This window comes from Delphinus delphis, chromosome 10 (assembly GCF_949987515.2).
Source record: "Delphinus delphis chromosome 10, mDelDel1.2, whole genome shotgun sequence".
Taxonomy (NCBI): Eukaryota; Metazoa; Chordata; class Mammalia; order Artiodactyla; family Delphinidae; genus Delphinus; species Delphinus delphis.
The window spans coordinates 46,594,784-46,607,751 of record NC_082692.2 but is presented as its reverse complement, the minus strand read 5'-3'; the positions used below and the strand labels follow the sequence as shown (position 1 = coordinate 46,607,751).

Here is a 12,968-nt window from a genome sequence, read left to right as displayed (position 1 = left end):
CCTCTAAAGCACAAGTATGATACTTCAAGAGGAGAGTTATAAAAGGTCTATTTCCAAGAAAAGTGCTACATAAGATGACAATCTGGTCAATTGTGTATGGGTTTTAATGCAATTACCTTAAGAAATATACATCAATTTCATCTTCACTTCCAAACACTGAAATTATATTTATACTCCCTTCCAACTCTTCCACAGTATGTCCCTAGGCTTCTCAAATACATAAGCTATTTCTTCTCACTTAATATCTTGTTAGATGCTTAGCCTAATGTTACCAAGTCATAATTTTAAAAAACACTATACAAAGAGTGGAAATTATTTTAATTTAGCTTAGTATTTGGATAATTAATGCATATTTTAATTTTATTTAGGGATCTACAAATATTTGTGATACACTGTATTTTTCACTCAAATAAGCTCATTCATTTAAAGTTCTCTACCTCATCTATACAATGGAATATTACTCAGCCATAAAAAAAAGTGAAATTGAGTTATTTGTAGTGAGGTAGATGGACCTAGAGTCTGTATACAGAGTGAAGTAAGTCAGAAAGAGAAAAACAAATACCATATGCTAATACATATATATGGAATCTAAAAAAAAAAATGGTTTTGATGAACCTAGGGGCAGGACAGAAATAAAGACTCAGACCTAGAGAATGGACTTGAGGACATGGAGAGGGGAAAGGGTAAGCTGGCATGAAGTGAGAGAGTAGCACTGACATATATACACTACCAAATGTAAAATAGATAGGTAGTGGGAAGCAGCTGCATCACATGAAGAGATCAGTTTGGTGCTTTGTGACCACCTAGAGGGGTGGGATAAGGAGGGTGGGAGGGAGATGCAAGAGGGAGGGGATATGGGGATATATGTATATATTTAGCTGATTCACTTTGTTGTACAACAGAAACTAACACAACATTGTAAAGCAATTATACTCCAATAAAGATGTTAAAAAAACAAAGGAGATGACTCCAATGGAATAAAAAGAAAATGTTCAAATTCTTTTACAAAGTAATTAAAACAATGAATCAAAACCTGACAAAAGTGCAAAAAAGAAATGGATAGTTCAAATCAGAATCTGATCATATTATTGAATTCACTGGACTATCTGAAAATAAGATGAAAAGATGATTAGTTAAATTTTTTTTTTTTTTTTTTTTGCGATACGCGAGCCTCTCACTGTTGTGGCCTCTTCTGTTGTGGAGCACAGGCTCCGGACGCGCAGGCTCAGCAGCCATGGCTCACGGGTCCAGTCGCTCCACGGCATGTGGGATCTTCCTGGACCAGGGCCCGAACCCGCGTCCCTTGCATCGGCAAGTGGACTCTCAACCACTGCGCCACCAGGGAAGCCCCTGTTTAATTAAAATTTACATCCATTCTTCCTTTATTTTATTTTTTTCTGGATTTAATGAGGTATAATTGACAACTAAAAAATTTTCTAAATGTAAGTTTTACATCATGATGTTTTGATTATATATACATATATATGTTGTGAGATGATTACCAAAATTAAGTTAATTAACATAGAAAAATAAAGTTCTCTGTCTGAACCTTATTTATAAGCTTATGTATTTATACATATATATTTACATATATAATTTGTATATATAAATTTATAAATTATATCAAGATATACTAATTCCTCTATGTATATAAAAGTGTGGCAAGAAAATGGCTTAATATCAAATTGTATAAGGGCTGAGGGTGGGTGATAGATGCCAAAGAGTTAGGTTGGAAGGAAGAAAGAAAGGTCTAAAATTATTTGGTTGTTATTATCCTTCAAGGCAATCCCATATGTCTCATTATATTAAATACTTGAGATTTCATTGATAGTAAGGAAAGAGAAGCAAAAAATAAAATAAAAGTCTGTATATTAGAGATGAAAAGAGAGATGGACAGAAGTTTGGCCATTTTTATCTTTCTGGGAGGCAATTGATAATGCACTAATTCAATTTCAGTGTAATGTAGCTGGGATAAAAAAAGATAACCTGGGCTTCATTGTCCAGGATAATTATATAGAAATTCTCTAAGAAAAATATGGTAGTAAGTTTTTCTCTCCATCTTTCTAAGACTTGAGATTGCAGAAGTCTAAAATCATTGGCTGGTGGCTGGATGTTTATCTTAATAGAAATGATGCAACCCAATTGAGAACCCTCACATATGTATAGCCAAGTCCTGAAGTTTTTTCACTGATTTCCGGGATGATCAAGAATTGGCAGTCATGAGAATGTGATTAACAAGCAGCATTCCCATGTATCAGGATGAAGAGAAAATGAGGACACTGAGAGTAGCTGTTCCCTGCCTTCCTCACAATCAGTAAATTTCTCATGAGTAAGCCTGATTATGTTTCCCAAAGTGTGTTGTATGAACACCAGTAGCAAAAAACATTATCTAGTAGCATTACTATGTTTCTAAATGGATTTCAACTTTCATTTCAATTGATGAAGCTGAGAGGGAAAAAGAACAGTAGTGAGAGAGATCATGACAGGGAAGCTGTTATTGTCTACCATAAATGATACATACACACCAAGAGGGAATTTTAAATTTCAAAACTCTAAAAGGGGAAAGTGAAACATACAAGACATTTGTAAAATAATGGATAATGCAAAATAATGGATAACAATCTTAATGGACTCTTCCAGAGTCCATACCTTTGCTTATCCAAATATTACTTCTCATTTCTCCCAGAAGAAAATATTTTATGTGGACAAATGGCCACACAGTGAGTGAAATATACTCCTCAGCCATGCTTGCAGCTAGCTGTGCCCTTGTGGCTGTGTCAGGAAACACGGGATGTGCACAGAAGTGAGGGTATCAACCTTGAGTTCATTTCCAAATGAAGAACAAGCTCCTCATCTTGGACTTGTTCACAGTCACCTCCTCAGATGGTAAAATGCACTCAAAGTGATGATCTAGTATCTACCATGCAAATACAGATAATGCTAGAAAGTCCTGCACTGTAGCATGGGAGGAACTTGTGTCTAAATGGTCACGTTGGAGCAGACTTACTCTAAATCACTGCCTACCTCAGGGATTGTTATGAGGGAAAAAATAACTTTTTCTCTTTTTTGAGTCACTGATTTTTGAATCTCTGTTACAACAATTTAGTCAAAAATAAAAATAAGTATGTAGGGGTGTAGAACTGCCATTAAAAATCTCAAAATATGGGCTATTAGTTCACTGGGAGGGTGGAAAGTGTAAGGAAAAAAAATACTGTAGGATGGAAAGCTGATGACTTTTGTCATGCCATCACCAGTGAAAACCTGAAAGGCAGGCTATAAGCCTAGATCTATTTTGGCACTATGGGAAAAAGCTGGACAAAGCCCAACTGTTGACAATCCTTGCTGCTTTTAAAAAAGGTTTAAAGAAGTTATGAGCTCAAATAAGAATGGGCCATTTTTCCAGAAGAAACAAAATTGAATAGAGCTTTGCTAAGGGAAGTTATCTCTGCCTAATTTATGTGTTAGTTCTATAATTTAAAAATGGGAGAAGGTTCAGAAATTTAGGGCTTAACAGGATTAAAGAAGTCAACTGTTTCTGCATTCCAATAGCAAGAGACAATGAGTGTTGTTCAAAGATGCCCTTACATCTTCCCATTAGACTTTGCTACAATATACAATCCCAGGGGCAACCCTCAGGTCCCCAAACATGTATGGAAGCATGTTGCAAAAATTGTGAAGTCCCAATGAAGGCATGCTCTACTTTAATCATTTCAGATATGCCCAGAGATAAGACCATTTATCCATAAGGATAAGGAAGGACCTTCTGCTAAATCTGGCTTAACTCCCAGAAAAGAGAACCAAGATTGCCAGATGCACTCACCAAAAAATTTGTTTCAGTGCTGTTGCTTAGATGCTTCTTAACCTCTGCTTAGCAGGATTTTGTAACTGTTATTGCCTGTGGGGTGTTTCCCAAAGGACCTTTCTATTGTAGTTATTCTGTTCCTTTTACACTAATTTATATTGCATATTTTGTATGGGGAAGAAGGTCAAGAACAAGAAAGATATTCTGTCTATCATTTTATAGGTTGTGAGACTTGAAAGAACCATATGAAGACCTAATCTTCCCAGACTCTAGATTTTGATCTGGTTGCAATAATTGGAATTGAACTTGGATTTTCTCTTTTAAGCAGAATGTAGGTATTTTTTTTATGTTTCTTTGTTTGAATGAGAAGACGGGTATTCACTCATATTTGGATGATGAGAGGGCTGGGCCCCAGAAGACTTCAAGCTGTTCCAAAATCCATTTGGCTCTTCTTTCAATAAGAGAGACTGACAATCTCAAGACTACATTTTCTAGTATTCCTTACATTTGAGTGTGACCATGTGCAGAATTATGTATACAAATTATTCATGATTTTCATAAAGTTAAATTCACTGTCTTCTACTTCTTCTCAGCTTTCATGTAACTGGCTGCAAACGTCAATGATTGGAGCCACTTTGGAAGACATTAACGATGGTGTAATGGACAGTATCTTACTATTTTCCAAAATTTGTTTGTTGAAATCTCAATACCCATTGTGATGGTATTAAGAGATGAGACATTTGGGAATTAAATTAGATATGGAGGGTGGAGCCCTAATGAATGCATTAGTGCTCTTAAAAAGCGGGACCCCCAGAGAGCTCTCTTGCTCTCTTTCTACCATGTGAAGATACAAGAAGACAGCAGTCTGCAACCCAAAAGAAGGCTTCACCAGAACCCAGCCATGCTGGCACCCTGGCCTGGGACTCCCAGCCTCCAGACCTATAGGAAATAAATTTCTCTTGTTTATAAGCCACCCAGTCTATGGTATCATGTTATAGCAGCCTGAACTAAGACAGATGGCATTCCACTAACCTGGAAGCCTGAACGGTGTCATGGAGTAAAGTCCACCTACTTGCCTTGCTTTATTATGTGTGAAGGAGATAAATGTTTCTCTTGTTTGGGCCACTGAATTGTGGATCTCCTTATAATGGAAGCTTATCCCATATCCCAAATAATACAGTTGGCAATTAAAGCAATCACTTGAAGATGAACAGTTATTCAGTAAATATTTGTTCAATGAATAAATGATTAAATAAAAGAATTCAAAATAATAGAACATTTTGCTAAAATATCATTATAAAATTTTGTGTACGCTTCAGAAGTGATGTTTACTTACATCAACAACAATGGGAACAATAAAGAAGAAAAACAAACCACAGGGACAATAGCCAAGATATGGAAGCAACCTAAATGCCCATTAACAGATGAATAGATAAAGAAGATGTGGTATATATATGCAATGAAATACTACTCAGCCATAGAAAAGAATGAAATTTTGCCATTTGCAGCAACATGAATGGACCTGGAGGGTGTTATGCTTAGTGAAATAAGTCAGACAAAAACAAATACTATGTTTTCACTTATATGTGGACTCTTGAAAAAATTTTTAAAAAACAAACAAATACAACAAAACATGAACATACTCACAGATACAGAGAAAAAACTAGTGGTTACCAGAGAGGAGAAGCATGGGGTATAGGCAAAATCAGTGAAGATTATTAAGAGGTACAAACTGATGTAAAATAAGTGTAAAATAAGTTACAAGAATGTAGTGTTCAGAAGATGGAATACAGTCAATATTTTATAACAACTTAAATGGAGTAAATCTATTAAAATATTGAATTACTATGCTATATATAAATTGAAATTAATATAATATTGTAAGTCAAATATAATTCAATAAAAAAGAAAAATAATCGCTCTTGTTTTCTGATATGAATGAAATTCAGGTTAAAAGTTTAAAACTATTGTAACTGACGTATGCATGTGTAATTTTTATATTGTTATATTATTTTCAATTTTAAAAGCATATATGACTTGGCTAGAAAAAGTAAACTATGGTATTAGCTCTATGACTTTCATTTCAATTTCATAAAGCCATATTGCCTTACTTTTGTTTTAATTTATCATGTTATTTAATTATGTTACGTACAAGTTAAAAGTGGTCAAATGAATTCAAACACAAGTTATTTAATTTGAATGGACATTATTATTCCATTTTATATTTTAGAAACTATAGCAATCAAGGTTTGTAAACACACTGTTACAATTAGAGAGGTGTTAATTAAAATTATGACAATTATTTGTGGTTTGGAATATAATTACTCTGGTAGTTAGATATAATTTTCCTAGGAACTGGTGTATATATATAAAATCAGGATAGAACACGTTAGCTGCATTAACTCATTAATCCATGTCTAGTTATTCATAAAAACTTCTACACAACATTTTGGCTTTTTAAAATCAAGACTTAGACACTAATAAACATTTGGAAAAAATAAATAAACATTTTGGCAGAAAAAAATACCAGATTAATTAATTAATGATTGATTGTAAAATTTGAAAAAATCAGAGATGGAAATTTTCTGTTCTTTTTTGGAAGAAGGGCATTTTACCTTAAATAGGCTATGTTAGCAGTTTACTAAGACAACTAATTAAATGGAAATGAACACAATAGAAAAAACTAGAATGAAATTTGGTTTCTAGGAAACCAAATAATACCTTCACCATAATCAAGCTATTTTTGAAGAAAGTGAGTCTGCCTGTGCCATGTTGACACTGCCATTTCCATCATGCTTCTCATCCAGCACTTGGTGCTCATGTTTCTGTGGTCACAGCACTGATGTTGGGACAGACCTGTTCACAGGTCAGTCAGACTAACCAAGCTTGTAAATGAAATCTTTTAGATGTTCAATTATTGCAAAAAGAGATATTGGCAGTAATATAAATGAGATCTCTGTTCCATAGGATGTGCTCATATAATCAAACCAGTTAGACCTATAAAGTGTGGGGGGGAACAGAGGAGGCAATTTGTTAAACAGCAACACTTTGCTTAATTTTTTTTAACTATCTACTTTGGTAGCATATAAAAATTATCAGGGATGATTAAACACTTTACAAATACACCAGAGATTGTTGTGGCCTGGTAAGATTAAAACTCTCACATTAATAGTTTCCAGTTTATTTTGTTTATGCATTGTGTCCTTCATTTCAACCTTTTTCTGATTCTTGACTAAGCTGTAGATTTTGGGGTATGAAAGTAGGACAAATAGATGAGTGTGAATTTCAATTAAAGCTTTATTGATTATTTTCTGAATTGAGGAGAAGTAAAAATTACAAAATAATATTTCAGAGGAAAGGATAAAGGGATTTAATTACTGTATTAATATGAAGGAAACATAACTACCCAACTATTCTTAGCACTTAAGTGGGTTCTCTTAATGTTTGTTCTCTTAAGCATTTGATCTGCAACTTTGTTATACTGTGCATTTACACTGTATTTCCAGAGATATTTGTTAAGTAAAGATAAATTTACAGCCCAGCCCCCACCCTCAAATTGCAAATTGATAGTTCATTTTTTAAATCCACTTATATGATGATCAAATCCTTCTGTTAAATTTCATAAATCTTCATGAAAGTTCCATTTACAAAGCTGGGAATCTAGTGTGTAGATTAATGAGGGCAACACATAGGTTCATGAATCACCACCAATGAATCACCACCAATGACAACCTCCCTCAGTGTTATTCAGGACATTAACCAAACATTGGTGGGAAGGAGGCATGAGAGACCCTTCACCAAACAGCTCAAGACTCCACAGCTTTCTTCAATGTCATGTTACCTACTAATTCTCATAGCTGTTCCCAGATCTTCCCTGGGGGTAGGGGAGACATCTCCTAATATTACCAGCACTGAAAGTGAAGCTTGCCAAAATAGGATCAACTTTATGCTTACATTAGAGAATATGACCTATTTTCAAATAGGTTCTTAAAAATGATTTTCATTTGTCCATATTTTCTAGGACAAACCTTACCTTCCCATAGAAACTAGCTGCATTGTCTCTCCTCTCTCACTTCTCAATATATTCTTTCATTTTCATTATTCCTGGCTACACATGTAACAGTACAATAACGATTAAAAAACACAGCAGATACATATAGATATTCAGTCTATTTTGTAAAACACTAAAACTCAAACAGGTGGCACTGAAGTAGCCCTCATGGAAATTACAGTCAAGCAGAAAAGCAATTACACAAGTGATAAGGAGTGACTCACTTTTTTTTCATTCATCAAACCTTGAAAAGAAAGAGAAATTAACTACTCAAGTGAAATGGAATGAAAAAGACTGACAGGTATGGCATCAGCACTAATCAAGTCTCAGAGGCAAGAAAAAGCATGACCTGAGCAGCTACTACTTCAGAGCAGGAGGGGGTGAGTGTGAGTGAGACAGGGCTCAACAACAGATATGATAAATAGGCAGGGGTCACATCTTGAAGGACCTTTATTAGTCATGGTCAGGAGTTTGGATTTTACCTTACAAGGCATTGAAGACAAGGAATGATTTAAGAAGGAGACAGGAGGAGCTTCAAGATGGCAGAGGAGTAAGACATGGAGATCACCTTCGTCCCCACAAATACATCAGAAATACGTCTACATGTGGAACAACTCCTACAGAACATCTACTGAACCCTGGCAGAAGACATCAGACCTCCCAAAGGGCAAGAAACTCCCCACATACCTGGGTAGAGCAAAAGAAAAAAGAAAAAACAGAGACAAAAGAATAGGGACGGGACCCGCACCAGTGGGAGGGAGCTGTGAAGGAGGAAAGTTTTCCCCACACTAGGAAGTCCCTTTGTGGGCAGAGACTGTGGGTGGAGGAGGGGGGAAGCTCTGGAGCCATGGAGCAGAGGTCAGCAACAGGGGTGCAGAGGGCAAAGCAGAGAGATTCCCGCACAGATGATCGGTGCCGACCAGCACTCACCAACCCGAGAGGCTAGTCTGCTCACCCGCCGGGATGAGTCGTGGCTTGGAGCTGAGGCTCGGGCTTTGGAGGTCAGATCCCAGCGAGAGGACTGGGGTTGGCTGTGTGAACACAGCCTGAAGGGGCTAGTGCACCACAGCTAGCCGGGATGGAGTCTGGGAAAAGGTCTGGAACTGCCAAAGAGGCAAGAGACTTTTTCTTGCCTCTTTGTTTCCTGGTGCACTAGGAGAGGGGATTAAGAGCACTGCTTAAAGGAGCTCCAGAGATGGGAGCAAGCCACAGCTATCAGTGCAGACCCCAGAGACAGGCATGAGATGCTAAGGCTGCTGCTGCAGCCACCAAGAAGACTGTGTGCAAGCACAGGTCACTATCCACACCTCTTCTCCTGGGAGTCTGTGGAACCTGTCAATGCCAGGGTCCCGTGATCCAGGGACAACTTCCTTGGGAGAACACATGGCGTACCTCTGGCTGGTGCAACATCATGCAGGCCTCTGCCATGGCAGGCTCGCCCTGCACTCCAAAATCCTCCTGGTCTGAGTGAGCCAGAGCCCCCGAACCAGATACTTCTTTAACCTCATCCTGTTTGAGCGAAGAACAGACGCCCTCAGACTACCTACATGCAGAGGCAAGGCCAAATCCAAGGCTGAATCTCAGGAACAGTGCAAACAAAGAAGAGAAAAGGAAATCTCTCCAGCAGCCTCAGGAGCAGTGGATTAAATCTCCACAGTCAACTTGATGTACGATGCATCTGTGGAATATCTGAATAGACAACGAATCATCCCAAATTAAGGAAGTGAACTTTGGGACCACCAATATATATATACATATATATTCCCTTTTTCCCTTTTTGTGAGTGTGTATGCATATGTTTCTGTGTGTGATTTTGTCTGTACAGCTTTGCTTTTACCATTTGTCTTAGGGTTCTGTCTGTCCGTTTTTTATTTTGTGTTTTGTTTTAGTATAGTTTTCAGTGCTTGTTATCATTGGTAGATTTGTTTTTTGGTTTGGTTGTTCTCTTCTTTTTAAATTATTGAAAAAAATTTTTTTAATAATTATGTTTTGGTTTTTATCTTAATAACTTTTTAATTTTATTTTATTTTATCTTTTTCTTTCTTTCTTTTTTGTTCCTTTTATTCTGAGCTGTGTGGATGACAGGCTCTTCGTGCTCCAGCAAGGTGTCAGGGCTGTGCTTCTGAGGTGAGAGAGCCAAGCTCAGGACATTGATCCACCAGAGACCTCCCAGCTCCACATAATATCAAATGGAGAAAATCTCCCAGAGATCTCCATCTCAACGCCAAGATCCAGCTCCACTCAATGACCAGCAAGCTACAGTGCTGGACACCCTATGCCAAACAACTAGCAAGACAGGAACACAACCCAACCTATTAACAGAGAGGTGGCCTAAAATCATAATAAGGTCACAGACACCCCAAAACACACCACCAGACGTGGACCTGCCCACCAGAAAGACAAGATATAGCCTCATCTGCCAGAACACAGGCACTACTCCCCTCCACCAGGAAGCTTACACAACCCACTGAACCAACCTTAGCCACTAGGGGCAGACACGAAAAACAACAGGAACCACGAACCTGCAGCCTGCAAAAAGGAGACCCCAAACACAGTAAGTTAAGCAAAATGAGAAGACACAGAAACACACAGCAGATGAAGGAGCAGGTAAAAACCCACCAAACCTAACAAATGAAGAGGAAATAGGCAGTCTACCTGAAAAATAATTCAGAGTGTTAGTAAAGATGATAGAAAATAGAGTGGAGAAAATACAAGAAACGTTTAACAAGGACTTAGAAAAACTAAAGAGCAAATAACAATCATTAACAACACAGTAAATGAAATAAAAATTCTCTACAAGGGATCAATAGCAGAATAACTGAGGCAGAAGAACAGATAAGTGAACTGGAAGATAAACTAGTGGAAATAACTACTGCAGAGCAGAATAAAGAAAAAAGAACGAAAAGAATTTAGGACAGTCTCAGAGACCTCTGGGACAATGTTAAATGCACCAACATTCGAATTATAGGGATGCCAGAAGAAGAAGAGAAAAAGAAAGGGACTCAGAAAATATTTGAAGAAATTATACTTAAAAACGTCCCTAATATGGGAAAGGAAATAGTTAATCAAATCCAGGAAGCATAAAGAGTCCCTTACAGGATAAATCCAAGAAGAAACACACCAAGACACATAGTAATCAAACTATCAAAAATTAAATACAAAGAAAAAATAGTAAAAGCAGCAAGGAAAAAGCAACAAATAAAAAACAATGGAATCCCAATATGCTTAACAGCTGATCCTTCAGCAGAAACTCTGCAAGCCAAAAGGGCCTGGCAGGACATATTTAAAGTGATGAAAGGGAAAAACCTACAACCAAGATTACTCTACAAAGCAAGGATCTCATTCAGGTTTGATGGAGAAATTAAAACCTTTACAGACAAGAAAAAAACAAGAGAATTCAGCATAACCAAACCAGCTTTACAACAAATGCTAAAGGAACTTCTCTAGGCAAGATACGCAAGAGAAGGAAAAGACCTACAATAACAAACCCCAAACAATTAAGAAAATGGTAATAGGAACATACATATTGATAATTACCTTAAATGTAAATGGATTAAATGCTCCAACCAAAAGACATAGACTGGTTGAATGGATACAAAAACAAGACCCATATTTATTCTGTCTACAAGAGACCCACTTTAGACCTAGGGACACATACAGACTGAAAGTGAGATGGAAAAAGCTATACCATGCAAATGGAAATAAAAAGAAAGCTGCAGTAGCAATTCTTATATCAGACAAAATAGACTTTAAAACAAAGATCATTACAAGAGACAAAGAAGGACACTACATAATGATCAAGGGATCAATCCAAGAAGAAGATATAAAAATTGTAAATATTTATGCACCCAACATAGGAACAACTCAACACATAAGGCAAATACGAACAGCCATAAAAGGGGAAATTGACAGTAACAAAATCATAGTAGGGGGCTTTAAAACCCCACTTTCAACAATGGACAGATGATCCAAAATGAAAAGAAATAAGGAAACACAAGCTTTAAATGACACTTTAAACAAGATAGACTTACTTGATATTTTTAGGACATTCCATCCAAAAACAAAATAATACACTTTCTTTTCAAGTGCTCATGGAACATTCTCCAGGATAGATCATATCTTGGGTCACAAATCAAGTTTTGGTAAACTTAAGAAAATTGAAGTTGTATCAAATATCTTTTCTGACCACAATGCTATGAGACTAGATATCAATTACAGGAAAAAATATGTAAAAAATACAAACACGTGGAGGCTAAACAATACACTACTAAATAGTCAAGAGATCACTGAAGAAATCAAAGGGGAAATCCAAAAATACCTAGAAAAAATGACAATGAATACATGATGACCCAAAACTTATGGGATACAGCAAAAGCAGTTCTATGAGGGAAATTTATAGCAATACAATCCTACCTTAAGAAATAAGAAACATCTCAAATAAACAACCTAAACTTACACTTAAGCAACTAGAAAAAGAAGAACACCCCCCCACAAAGTTAGCAGAAGGAAAGAAATCATACAGATCAGATCAGAAATAAATGAAAAAGAAATGAAGGAAATGATAGCAAAGATCAATAAAGCCAAATGATGGTTCTTTGAGAAGATAAACAAAATTGATAAACCATCAGCCAGACTCATCAAGAAAAAATGAGAGAAGACACAAATCAATGGAATTAGAAATGAAAAAGGAGAAGTAAGAACTGACACTGCAGAAATACAAAGAACCATGAGACATTAATACAAGCAACTATATGCCAATAATGGGCAACCTGGAAGAAATCAACAAATTCTTAGAAATGCACAACGTTCTGACACTGTACCAGGAAGAAATAGAAAATATAAACAGACCAATCACAAGCACTGAAATTGAAATGATTAAAAATCTACCAACAGGGCTTCCCTGGTGGCGCAGTTGTTGAGAATCCGCATGCCGATGCAGGGGACACGGGTTTGTGCCCCGGTCCGGGAAGATCCCACATGTCGCAGAGCAGCTGGGCCCATGAGCCATGGCTGCTGAGCCTGTGCATCCAGAGCCTGTGGTCCACAACGGGAGAGGCCACAACAGTGAGAGGCCCGCGTACCGCAAAAAAAAAAAAAATCTACCAACAAAGAAAA

The 12,968-nt window shown here is 36.9% G+C and overlaps 1 protein-coding gene across 1 annotated transcript in view; it reads right to left on the bottom strand.

The window, feature by feature from the left end:
• The window catches only part of KHDRBS2 (KH RNA binding domain containing, signal transduction associated 2), a 684,497-nt gene that overhangs the window by 26,407 nt on the left and 645,122 nt on the right, over positions 1 to 12,968 (bottom strand). The gene's annotated exons all lie outside the window — the stretch shown is intronic.